Raw genomic sequence first — 14,336 nt, forward strand, 5'->3', positions numbered from 1 at the left:
ACATGCTATAAAATAACAAATGTGACCTAGAAAGCAGGATTATGATCAGAGGATGAGAGAATATAAGAACTTGGATAGTAATGTTAAACAAAAATAAACTTCTTAAAGTTAGAAATGTCCAATAATAGGATGGGTTGCTCTTAGAAAGAGTGAGACATCTATCCCTTGATATGTTCAAGTAGAGACCAATCAAGTGGATATTGTGAAAGGGATTGCTGAAGATACAATTGATGTAATCCTCCAGGCGTCTTCAAACTACGGCCCGTGGGCCACATGCGGCCTGCAGAGGAGTCTGATCCGGCCCGCCAGGTTTTTTGGGCAGTGAGCGCAGCCGAGGTGTTACAGTAGGAATTAGTAGTTCATATAGTCCGGCCCTCCAGCTCTCTGAGGGACCGTGATCTGGCCCCCACTTTAAAAAGTTTGAGGACCCCTGCTTATGATCCTCCAAATCATTGTTGCTATTGATTAGATGATTAAACTCCTTTATGTTGAAAAGAATTAAATCAGTCAGGTGAGACCTAGGAAAATTACTTTAACTTTCCTAAGGTTTAATTTTCTCATATGCAAAATAGAGGCAATAATACCTCTTTGCCTTTTTCATAAAGGACTTGTGAGGACTTAATGGAATGAGGTAAGTTCTTTTATTAAAGAAAAGGCATTGAATACTTGCTTGCAGAATGATGTGGCTTCTGCAGCAGAAAGTAGGGTAACATCCAAAAACACTAAATTCAGTTCTCCCTTAGAATGATTTCTTGGTCACGGTAGACACATTGGCCATCTTTTTCTATGGTAACAATTGATGTTCTCACTTGGAATCCTCAGCAAACACCCCCAAATAATAGAACCTTATGTACATATGGTCTTTTCCTTCAGACAATCATCTGGAATATACCAATGAAGTTTCCAAAAGGGGCATCATAGGTTTGTTGGGAATAGGTTTAGATACAAAAGTCATTTAACATGAAGCATATGATCATTTAAATGTCATAGTTGGCCACCTTCTTTATCTGATTTTTATCCCATTCAGGAATTCCCTCTAGAAAAATCCCAAAAAGTCTCCTTTCAGAAACCGCTTGAGCATCTCTATTGAAAGCTTACTCACAATCTTCCAATACATTTTGGCCAGTTCTGATGGTTAGAAAGTTATCTTTCTGTTTACTTAGATCATGTAATGTCCATCTGCCATCTCTTTTATTTAAAAACTAGAGGCCTGGTGCATGAATTTGTGCATGGGTGGGGTCCAGCTGCCTGCCCCTATGGGGGCTGATCAGGGTTGGGCCAGAGGGCAGGAGGGGACATGGGAGATTGGCCAGCTGGCTCTGCCCCCAATCGGGGGGGGGGGCAATTGGGGACCAGGCCATCCAGGGAGAGGAGCTGTGGAGGTAAGGAGGGGCCGATCGGGTTGGCCAGCACAGTGTGTGTCATAGCCACTGATCATTTCAGTCATTCTGGTCACTTGGCTTATATATATATATATATATATATATATATATATATATATATATATGAGATATTGTAGATAGATAGATGATAGATAGATAGATAGATAGATAGATAGATAGATGATAGATAGATATAGATATTCTTATGTGGAGTAGTCTCAGCTTGGATCTCCATATCAGGATGTGGGACATTGGGCAAAGAGTCAGGGCTGACTAATACTCTGCTATATATAACAAAGTAGATGGTCAAGCATCACTATCCCTTACCTACCATTAGGCAATAGGGCTTCTTTGGAGGCCTGACATTTGACCAGCTTAAAAAATAGGAAAAAAGGGACAATTTATGAGTTTGGGATCTTTTATCTTAAGGCCCATTCTCATTGCCTTTACTGAAGCATTATTAAGGAATACAATGCTCAGGGCTGTGGAGCAGAAGGAACATAGGAACCATCTAATCCAAAGCTTCCATTTCTCATAGCAAAGGCCTAGAAATTGTAAAGAAAATGCTCAAAAAGCAGGTGGTGAATTTTTGGCAATACTGGGATGAGAGTATAGAGCTTCCAGTTTCCTATTCCTGATCTACTGCCCTTTCCATATATCTCCATTCCCAGAGAAAGGCATGTCATCTAAATCAGTATATCCTAGTTGCTGGGTTAATTCAGAGGTGAGAGGAAAAATGGATCATTGTTGTGTAGAGGGAACTTCCAGAAATTGCCTGAGTTTTCTTGAAGGCTAAGGTCACTCATAGAGCTCTCTGATTTCCTCTCTGATCAAAAAGCCCAAACAAAACTGCGGAAGACAACACAGCCAGCAGATTTTTTTTTTTTAAGTAGGGTTTACCTCTGCCTGGTATGTTGTGGGGCAGGAGAGGGGAGGGCAAAAGTATTAAATTTAGCTTTAAAGGCTCCTCAGAAATTCTTTGCACATAAGAGACCAAGTTGAAGAAAAGAAGATGACTGTGCCAAGGGGAAGAATGAGAGAGGCTAATGCCTGTGGTTTTCAAAGGTTAACAGCAACAACAACAACAAAAAAAGCCCCAGTATTTGCACAGGGATGAATACTTACTGGCTCTTGGCCAACAATTATACAAGGGCTTGTGCCCACATCCTGTAGCTGTGGTTTAGGGACGCTGCTCTTGAGTGACTTCTTATGCTTGGTGGCAGGAAACTATAGTCACTCATGTGTAAATTCAACTTTGGTCTGCACCTCCCACCACGTGCTCCTAAGGCAGGTAGGGGGCCAGATCTCCTGATTTCCTTGGAAATACCAGTTCTTTAGACGTTCAGGAAGAACTCCATTTATGGCCTGAGGAGTGTCAGAGACTTGATCAATACTTATCTTATTCCACTTGATTGTAGCAGCTGCCCCTTAGTACAATTCTGTCACCACAAAGAGGAATTATGATATCCATCGCTAAACCCTTGCTTTAGCATCAAAACCCAAGACCAAAAACAAAACAAAAAAGTGAATTAAATTTATTTTTAGGGCTGCAGCCACTGTGAAATCTGAGAGGCAAATAAATCATGACTCGGCTCCTGAGTCTAGATCTTTTACCTGATGAACTATTTTATACTCAATTATAAAATGTTCTTAGCAAACATCTCACAAGTCTCCTTTTTAGTGAAGCCAACTAGAATTTTCAATAAACTGTTCAAAGAGCAGATGGTGAATACCTGAAAATATTGGGGTTATATTCTAAAACCCCCAATTTCCTATTTCTGTTCCACAGATCTTTCCATTCCCAGGGAAAGGCACACCATCAAAATCATTGTATCATAGCTGCTGAGTTAATGTGAGGTGAGAACATAATAGGTCCGGCTTAATTAACTCTTGTGTGTTTAGATATACATGAGCAATCCTGATACTACATTATGTATGGAACATATATTGGGATCAAGTTCTCTAAGTCACCACCTTCTTGCTGACATATAATGCTTACTACATACATTGCAGAAATTTCTTTCCTTCCCTTTAACATTTTCTGCTCACTCTTCATTTAAGTTTCATTTAAGTTGAGATTAGAAGGGACCCTAAAGGATACCTAGGTTAGCCTCCTACCTATTGTAGAAATCTAATCTACTCCACCAAAACACAGCCAAGGCAGACTCAGTTTATGCAAAAACATTCCAAGATCAGAGAATCTCTTGCTTAACTAATTCTACTGCTTTTTATTTGTTGGTACCAGTAGTATACTCAGGTTTATATCAACCATCCAAATCTATGTCATATTCTAGTCAATAGGGAATTGGACCAACACTCTGATCTACAGGTCTAATTCACTGATGATGTCATTTTGATTTAACCATGTGAACAGGAAAAGAAGGTATTCTAACAATTGTGTGACACCAGCATGGAAATATATCCTCCAAAATTCTGGAGCTTGTGTCACCAAAAGTCACACTGGAGACTTTTTTAGAGTTTCAGTGGCCTGGAATATGTCAAGGTATACCTTCTAAGGCAGCTGGAAAGTTTCTGCTCTTCTATTACTAAGAAGGAACCACAATGCCTAACAAAGTTCTTTAGATTTGGGAAGCAGCATATTCCTTATTTGAGTTTTTTATTTCAACCCATTGAACAAATAATTCAAAATATTGCTAATTTTGAGTGAGACACATAACAAGAGAAGGATCTGGAGCAGTTTTGTGTTGGTGTTCATGCTGCTTTATCACTTGGGCTACATATACCCAGCAGACCCAATGGTGCTTGGAGTATCTGTGGCAAAGAGAGGCCCTGCATGTAACCTTTGGCCAGCCGCTATAGGTGAATCACTGAGTAGACATTAGGATTTTAAGCAAATACATTCCATTCTCTTAGATAACACTTTATTATTATTATTATTATTATTATTATTATTATTATTATTATTATTTTATTGCTACAGGGCTCTAGTAAAGACTATGGCCACCACATAGTAATAGAGTCTAAGCTGTCCATACCTAGGGTTTCATGGAGAGTTCCCTATACTCAATGGATTGAGAAAATAACTTTGAACTTCATTTTCAAGTGATTCTGTGTGATATGCTGCATCACCTGAATGTGAAGAGTGAGGACACCTACTCCGTAGTTATTCTGAAAGACACTGGTGATGGAAATTCCTGCGAGTAGGTTGAATAAATGGAATGCCATTCTTAGGCCCTGTTTCAAGACTACTTCTCATTTTATAAGAAAGAAGATATGGGTGGTAATGTGACCCAGTTACTGTCACAAGTACCTCATGAAGACACCACAGCTTGCTAGTGGCAGAGACATGATGCCACTTCTTCCATTCTGTCTCTGTCAGGTTGGGTTCAGTTTCACATAATATAAACCACTCTACTATTTTAAACAGAAAGTGTTTAACATTTGGAATGAAGTACTTACAATGTTGTTAGAAAGGCTGGAGAACAAGCTTAAGGCTGTGACTCCAGAAGTAATTCCCTGGACAGCATTGCAAAATTAGCTCACCAAAAGTTTAGTTATCTCTTCCACACACAGGAAGCTAGGCAATCAGGAAGTTGCTATTCCCACAGCAGGTACCAGGATCACACCACACCTAAGCTACAATCTAAGTATCATGAACTACTGTCTCAGGAGCCACATTGCATCTGCTAGGTTTACAAGAGCAAACTGAATGTGACACATCCTTCCCCCTTCCTTCTTATTTATTCCGAAGTGGAAAGAACATTCCATTCTTCCTCTTAATAGTAACTGCAATTTTTTTGAGTGTTCATAGATACCAGACGGTATCCTAGGTCTTTGCATTCACTATATCAATGAATCAATCCTCAGATACCTCTGAAGAATACATTAATGTCACTGTCACAAACTCTATTTAAATAAAGGAAAGCTAAGTGGAAAGAGGCTATGAAACTTAGCTAAGATTGTGCACTCATGGGTAGAAGGCATGGATTAAGTTAGAATTTAATCACATCCAGACCCTAGCTAAAATGAAATCTGAGAATTATAAAAGTTTCCTAATTTGTGTAATAACAAAGACTTACTAGAACAAGATGAGAATAGATGTTAAGTCAATTTTTCTACTGGATCCACAATTTGACTTATGTTAAAGATAGTTGTTAAGCTATTTTCTCCCCTGATTAACTATAAACTTTTTTAAGTATTCCAATTTTTCCTATAACACAGACCTTTACACATTTTAGGCAATTGATATATAATGTATTTTATGAACCTGATGTCATAGTCATTTTTATTTCAACCCATTTTGTAGCATATGTTTAAGCTTCTATGAAACCACTGCCTTTTTGTGGTCTGGTTTTACAAAGTGGCAAACCAAGCTAAGTCTTCTCCCTAGCTTTAGAAAGAAATAGTATTTTGATTTACCAAAAGCCTTTTTATTCCCCAGACTTTGTTGTGGTTACATCAAAACACATAGCAACACTCAGAATATACCATAGTTACACAAAGTGAGGAATGACATTTTATTGGGGTTAAAGAAAATAATAAAGACAAATAGTTGAGTGATGCCCAGAGCATCAGTCAGAAGCTTGTCAGTTTTATAATGGAGTTTAGTTAGTAGAAGTGTAGGCCCCACCTTGAATAATCAAACATGATGATCTGGTAGGTGCCCTGGCCAGAAGTGGTGTGTCAGAAAGAAGTGATGAGTTGAGGCAACCATCATTGATATAGAGTTGGAATGTTTGTCTAGACTCGATAAAGGTCAGGTAGTCACCTAATAATGAGTGATAGGCAAAACTTCAACTGTGTATAGATTCCTTAGAGGGTACATGAGTTTTTGCAATAACGGAAAATTCCACAATTTTATGCTGTCCAACACAGTAGCCATTAACTATGAAATATGGCATTTGAGACTTTGGAACTTATTTTTTATATAATTTTGTTTTAATTAATGTAATTTCATAGAGCCACATGTCTAGTGGCTATTTTACTAGACAGTAAAGGTATAGAATAAAAAAATATATATATGACTAAAAATAAAATCCTTAGTAACAACAATCCTTAGTAACAATAATCTTTGATTATTAGCTCATCTCCTCTCTACAACAATATAGATATTGGTGAGATAACCCTTGCTGTTCTCCAGCAACTCTTATTTTTTTTCTTTTGTCAAATATGTATTTACTTCTATATTATCCAGATTGTAAACATTTACAAATCAAGTGTGTCCCACTTGTTTTCACTTAACAATTCTGAGGAGAGTAGGGATGAGATTATAGAAGAAGGAATGTGAGACAAATTACCAACCGGTTTGTTTTAGTTCTCCCTCTTAACTTCCTAGTGCAAAATAATAACTCATTGTGTATATATCCTCATACTTATCATATATTTTATTACTTTTATTTTATTATAAGCCCATAAATTATTACTATTCTTGTTTTGAAGATAAATTAAAATAGAAATATATAGAATTACTTGAGCAATGTTGACTAACTGGGAAGTAGATAAACTAAGAGTCAGGTTTTCTAATGACAGATCACCTCACAAATCTGTTCTCAATAAGTGTTCTTACCACTGAAATTTGCAAAAATGTTATAAGTTGGGCTTCTTGCTTCAAGTCTACAATCCATGGTTCATATTGAAGCAGAGAAATTTGAAGCTTGCGTACTGAGAACAAATGTCTTTCAAGAAACTGTAGAAATGTTTTCAGGCATCTGGATGTTTCATGAACCAAATTGGCAAATGTTTGCCATGGATAAAGAATCATCTTAACATTAAACTAACATTTGCCAAATACTCATATGCTAGTGTATAGGTTAGGATACTTAATATATATTATCTTATTTAATCTTCGTAGCAATTCTCTGAGTAGAGAGTATATTAGAGATGAAATTGATTAGTTCAAATTTTATAATTCATCAATATGATTGAGTTCTCTTCTTCTGTAAATATCCAGTCATATTTCACAAATATGCATATTTTTAAGATAAACTTAATTTGAAAAAAATCAAATGAGATTAAAGGTGTGGTTGCTTTGAGGATAGGCACTATACAAACATAACAGTGATGAGTAATAGCAAAGCATTATATAAGACATTGCTCTTGTTAACAGCAATGGAGATGACCCAAATGGATTGGCATTGGGGAACTGCTCTCTGTGTACCAAACAAAAGACTCTGAACACTTTCAAATTGCTAAATTTCAATAAAGATTGTGCTGGAGTGATTACACAGTAAGAATGGATTCTTGATTCACCAAACACATCTAGAACATATCATTCTCAGTAATGTTAGGATTAATATAAACTCATTAAAGAGGTATCTCAGGCAGGGACAGATTTAATTTTTATGTGACTTATATGACATGGGGAATCTCTTTATGAAAAATTAATATTATAAAAAATTAGACACACAAGCCGAAACCGGTTTGGCTCAGTGGTAGAGCGTCGGTCTGCGGACTGAAAGTTCCCAGGTTTGATTCCAGTCAAGGGCATGTACCTTGGTTGCTGGCACATCCCCGGTAGGGGGTGTGCAAGAGGCAACTGGTCGATGTTTCTCTCTCATCGACGTTTCTAGCTCTCTATTTTTCTCCCTTCCTCTCTGTAAAAAATCAATAAAAAAAATTAGACACACAAACCAATATTTTTTGAATGACAAAATACATCTCCATCAACTATAATACAAAAAATTACAGGTATTACAAATCAGACTAATACTACAATTTTTTTTAAATCCAGAAAAAAAAACCTCACCATAATACCTTTGTTAAGATACATATACAACACTTTATACCCATTATTTTTTTTAATATATTTTATTGATTTTGTACAGAGAGGAAGGGAGAGAGATAGAGAGTTAGAAACATCGATGAGAGAGAGTCATCAATCAGCTGCTCTTGCACACCCCCTACTGGGGATATGCCCGCAACCAAGGTACATGCCCTTGACCAGAATTGAACCCGGGACCCTTCAGTCCTCAAGCTGAAGCTCTATCCATTGAGCCAAACCGGTCCCAGCTATACCCATTATTGACTGTACTGTATATTGACTGATCACCACTCTTATGACAATATTTTAAAAATTATTTCTATAGAAAGAATAGATAATGCAATTTTTCTTCAATTGCTTGAAATATATTTTTTGAAAATTATTATTGATAGTTTAGAAAAATTTCATTCAGTTTTGCAATTCATTATCCATAATGGAAAATGTTGATCAAGTTTCTGTTACACATGAGATATGAGATTTGGAAGAATTTTGACAGATTACCTCCAGACTCTGCATATTTTAAACCTTGTTCTTCTCTGCTACCCTCATGTTTCCTGTGCAGGTGTCTTAGGGTCCTTTTGTATCTCCATAATGGACATAAACTTTGGCTCTGCCATTTCTTTGACTCTTGGTGCTGGTTGTAGATGTGTTCTTGAAACTTAGTCTAACATCAAGATAATCATTAATTTAACTTTTCCAAAGAGTGGGAACCAAATAAGAATATCTTAATAACCCAAACTAAATTAATAGTTAACCTACCTCAAATTCCCATTAGCCAGATCTCACGAATGCCCAAGGCCATTCTAACTCCCAACCTTAGGGGAAGAGTGAAGGGAAGGGAAAAAAAATGGAAAAAAAGAGAATTCTTAACAAATTGCCATTAAGATATTTTACTTTTGAATGTTAAAAAAAGAAAAAGTAAAAAGACCCCGAGGATGCATCCTCAAAGCCTTGAAAGGAACGATTAAAGGAGGTATTTTAACAAGTAATCTTCTTTAGTTCACTGTAAAATCCACCCTGATCCCTGGATTGTAGAAGGAGTAACAGAGTTGGAGTGGGAGACCTTGATTCTAGCCCTGGTTCTCTCACTGATCCAGAACCTGGAACTTGACAAATTACAAGGTTGTTTCTCCCTCTGACATTGAGTTGTATCAAATAGAACTGTTTGCAAAATCAAAATTCACAGATGGTGACCTTCATAGGCTCAGAGCACCATCACATCTAGGCTTAAATTCAAGAGACAGCATCAACCCTCACCATTTTCACTCCGATTTTGGAAGTGGCTGCCTTGCTTTTCAAGAATGCAGTCAGTCAGCTTTAAAAAAAAGTGTAGTTTTGTTTTGTTTTGTTTTGTTTTTTTTGTTTTGTTTTTCAGGGACTCTAGTCCCCTTTGCATCCCAGTCATTTTCTTGTGAGTCATTATGATTGATGAGGGGCTTGTTTCTATGGTGACCACTTCTGCCCTTCCCAGCAGCTGTGGAGCTTAACTGGACCCTGTCACAACTTCTTCAGTTGGGCTGGGCATCCACTTAAATGAAGCATTTGGGGCAGGACTTGACAGCTCTGTGCTTTGGGCCCTGGAAGGGATTCCAGAAGGAGATGGGTGGGAGCATGGTGAAACCACTCATCTGTGCTCTCATTTTTTTTCCATGGGTGAAGGTCTCAAGAGGTCATGGCCTTGCTAGAAAGGAAGGTTAGTGGCAAAGTAGTTTTGAGGGTCTCTCAAATGCTGAAAGAAACATGTCTTGTTGGGTGGGAGTGTCCAGTAAAACTTCCCATAACATTTGCTTGTGACCTTCACAGAGAAATCTGCTATTTTCTCTTGTCCATTGGGATAAGTTTGCTACATCTCAATTTCTTTTTTTTCTTTTTTTTAATATATTTTATTGATTTTTCTTACAGAGAGGAAAGGAGAGAGATAGAGAGTTAGAAACGTCGATGAGAGAGAAACATCGACCAGCCGCCTCTTGCACACCCCCTACCGGGGATGTGCCTGCAACCAATGTACATGCCTCTGACCGGAATCGAACCTGGGGCCTTTCAGTCCGCAGACCGATGCTCTACCGCTGAGCCAAACCGGCTTTGGCATCAATTTCTTTCTTTCTTTCTTTTTTTTTTTTTTTAAATATATTTTATTGATTTTTTACAGAGAGGAAGAGAGAAGGATAGAGAGTTAGAAACATCGAAGAGAAAGAATCATCGATCAGCTGCCTCTTGCACACTCCCTATTGGGGATGTTTTCCCACAACCAAGGTACATGTCCTTGACCAGAATTGAACCTGGGGCCCTTCAGTCCGCAGGCCGACACTCTATCCACTGAGTCAAACTGGTTTCGGCTACATCTCAATTTCAGTGAAGTCCACTTCTTTTGCTACCAATAAACTTCATGATGATTTCTAGGTCTGTCCTCCTCTAGCTGCCATTCCTATAGGTTTGTATATATAAGACCAATAGTCATTAGCTTGAATGGAGAGCCATTATAAAAGTTAACAGACAGTCACAGCTGTGTTAGAGGATCCAGGCCCAAGTACATTCTAAAATAGCTTTCAGCCACAGAGGGCATGGAAGCATGCCGGGCTCCATGCTGCCAGGGAATGCTGCCCTGAAGCTTGAATTTTTCACGCCTCAAACTCATTAAACCCCCAGCCTTCATTTCACACATCATGTCCCTCCAGAATCTCTGGCTTCCTTCCTTCAAACACAACACCCTCTTCTTCCTCAGGTGGCTTCAACTGGTCCTTTACCAATTTGTTATTAATAATACTATCATTCCAAAAATTTCCGAATGCCAAGGCTATAACAGTAGGGAACAGAATGTCTACGTGCAGAAAAAATTGCTCTAATCATTAGAATTATTGGACTATAGGCATGTAGAGCTGGAGAAGGTCCTAGAAATCATGTAATTCACCATTATAGTACTACAGTTTGAGCAAAACGAGGACCAAAGGTCACACAGTGAGTTTGGGTCATAACTAAGAAAATGGAAACTAACTCCCTGCCCCATATTTATTTCTATTAAACCATTTTAAAATTATTATTCTTAGCACCAAATAATTTTGTGAAAATATTTAAGATAAGTTTTATAGAAGTAGGTACCTAAAACAAACATCTAGCCAATTGCCTTAATCTTTTGGTTTAGTTTTAGAGTAGAGCCTGGCCTAGAAGTGCCCAATAAATTATCCCCGACATACACAAACATTCTGTATATCTGTTTCATCATCCAAATCTCCAGGTACAAACAGCATAGTTCATAATGAAATACATTGATACCTACCCATATTCATTCAACAAGCCACCTGAATTACCGATTGCATATACAGTGCCCCCCTCTGGTAAAGTCAGAGAGGAAATAGTTAAAGCCTAATTGGGTTCACAGAATAGCAAGATATTGAGGAACCATCCACTTCCCACTCCTGTACCTGTGACTCTAGAATAAGGCAGATTAGGATACCTATTTTGAAAGGGTAAATTATTTTTAGGGAAACAAGGTGAGCATGATTAAGTTAAACTAGGATGCCCATAGAAGGCTTTTAGGGAAGTAATATTTTAACTGGTTGTAAAGGATGGATAGGAGTTTTACATGGACAAAACTGTTGGGAAGCAATGATCTAAGTTAGTGATTTCCAACCTTTTTGATATCATGGTACATATATACTAATTACTAAAATTATGTGGCACACCACAAAATATATTTTTGTTATCTGACAAAAATAGGTATAAATTTGATTCATTCACACTGGATGGTTATTATTGTGTCAGCTGATGTCTTTTTTTTTTTCTTTTTTTTTTTTTTAATTTGGCAACCTAAGGGAAAAGAGGTCAGTGCCCCTAACTAACTAGTCAGGTATTGCATATTTTAAAAATTCTTGCTGCACACTCATTGAAACTCACTGACCTAAGTGGGAGAAACAGTGGGAGAAATATGGATATAGGGAGAGCACTGAAGAGAAAATTCTCAAATAGTTATACTTAAGTTTATTTATGTCTGAGTTCCCATATCTGAAAACAAAAACAACACAAAACAAAACACTAAACAGCTAGGCTTTTTATATTTTGGGACTTCCTAATTTTAGCTATTTTCCTACAAAGAAGTTTCAAATTCTGGCTTTTCACTTTCTGACCCTGTGATGTTAAGCAACTGACCCAATCTTCTGTGAGCCTCTGTTTTCTTATCTGTATACCTGAGCCAGGGTGTGTGTGAGAATTAAAACAAACAAACAAACAAACAAAAAACCATAAACCTTTATGATTTCTTGGTATAGTACTTGGAACATATTGATATTTAAGTTCTTCCTATGTGTTCAGTCTCCCAAGGGGGATAATGACAGATATGGCATTCCAAATGACCAGACATCTTCAGGGTTTAATTATTGACAAACAAAATAGTCAGTAATAGGATGATCAACTATCCAGGTATGTCCAGGACTGATGAATTACAAATTTCAGGAAATTTTTGCTAAAACTGGAACACTCCCAGGCAAATCAAGATGGTTGGCTAAGAGTGAGGTTTCTAGAGCCAAATAATCTAGGTTCAAATCTTAGTTTGCATACCATGTGCATAACCTTGAGCAAGTTACACAATACTCTGTGCTTTCGTTTCCTCATCTGTAAAATAAAGATTAAATAATAATGCTAATCTCATAAAGTTGTCATAAGGGTTAAATAAGTCAGTATATAATGTTATCTATTATTAGTAGTAGAAGATACCAAACTCTGTATTTTCCCAACCAACTATAACTTCCTTACACAATTATTAAAAAACTAGAGGCCTGGTGCACAAAATTCATGCATGGGGGAGGAGGGCAGGTTGTGTGTCCCTCAGAGCAGCCTGCACCCTCTCCAATCTGGGATCCCTCTCACAATCCAGGACTGCAGGCTCCCAACTGCTTGCCTGCCTGCCTGACTGCCTGTTGCCCCTAACCACTTCTGCCTGACAACCTGATCATCCCCTAAACACTCCCCTGACAGCCTAACTGTTCTTGCTCCCTTGCCAACCTGATTGCCCCTAACTGCCCTCCCCTGCAGGTCTAGTCACCCCTAACTACCCACCCCTGAAGGCCTGGTCCCTCTCAACTGCCCTCCCCTGCCAGCCATCTTGTGTCCACATGGGCATGGCCATCTTTAACCACATGGGAGCAGCCACATTGTGTATTGGAGTGATGGTTAATTTCCATATTACATCTTTATTATATAAGATAGCTTGTTGAAAGGAATCAAATTAATTTATACTTGTGTACTTTCATACTCTATCTTCAAAAGAGCTCTGATGTGAAATGAGACCCTTCTCTAGGTACCCCTATCATCATGTGTTACCCTTACACTTATTGCACTATGTGGCTTTGTCTTTTGCATCTCTGGATGCCACGGAAAACTAACAAGAGAATTTGGTTGAAAGATGTGGTTTATTTCACAGGTGGTCTTTTTCACCTCCCCTGCAGGTGGCAGTGTGGTCAGGTGGGAAGAGCAAAGGGCTATGAGTTTGAACACTGGGCTCTGTCATTGGTTTGAGTTTGGCCATGGCCTTCTCCTCTTTTGGGATCTCAGTTTCCTAATCCTTTAAATGAGGGTGTTGGATGGCATGATCCCCAAGATTCTTCTAGCCTGAGTGGAAACATTGCATGGACAGTTTCTTCTTTCCTGCTCCTTTTTCTCCAGCTCAGGAAACAGAGATGTGAGAAGCAGACAACAGTTTTCTTGAATCTCCCAAAATGTCTCCCAATCCTAAGGAGCAGAATTTTGAAACTCATGTAAAGATTATTGTAGTCTGCCCCCCTCTAATTATGTTCTATTAAGGCCCCAGTTCCCTCCTGTCTGTAAAATGTGCTATTTAACATTCTCTCTGGCTGTGCCTTAGCCAAAGACACAAGCCATCGCACTCACTTCTGTTGATGTTTATGCTGAGAAAGAAGATAATCCTCATTGCAGTGACAAGTTGATTGAAGCAAGTAAAACCCGAATAGGATTTAGAAGTCTAATTGCTGACAGATTCATAATGGTGTGTGAGCCTGGTGTCTGCCTGGCTGCCCTGCTGTTCAGAACAAAGTGTGAAGTTAAAGCATATATTGTTTCTGGTATGAGATTTTCCAACCCCAGAATTGTTTCTTTTCTGAATGGAAGTATAGGAGAGACATGTGGCTTTCTAAATATTATAAAGAAAAACATCCACAGCACTTAAAGTAGGAGAAGAAAGACAATCAGGTAGGAATTTTTAGTGAAAAGACAATATCCAGATG

This window comes from Pipistrellus kuhlii, unplaced genomic scaffold, assembly GCF_014108245.1.
Source record: "Pipistrellus kuhlii isolate mPipKuh1 unplaced genomic scaffold, mPipKuh1.p scaffold_m20_p_2, whole genome shotgun sequence".
Lineage (NCBI taxonomy): Eukaryota > Metazoa > Chordata > Mammalia > Chiroptera > Vespertilionidae > Pipistrellus > Pipistrellus kuhlii.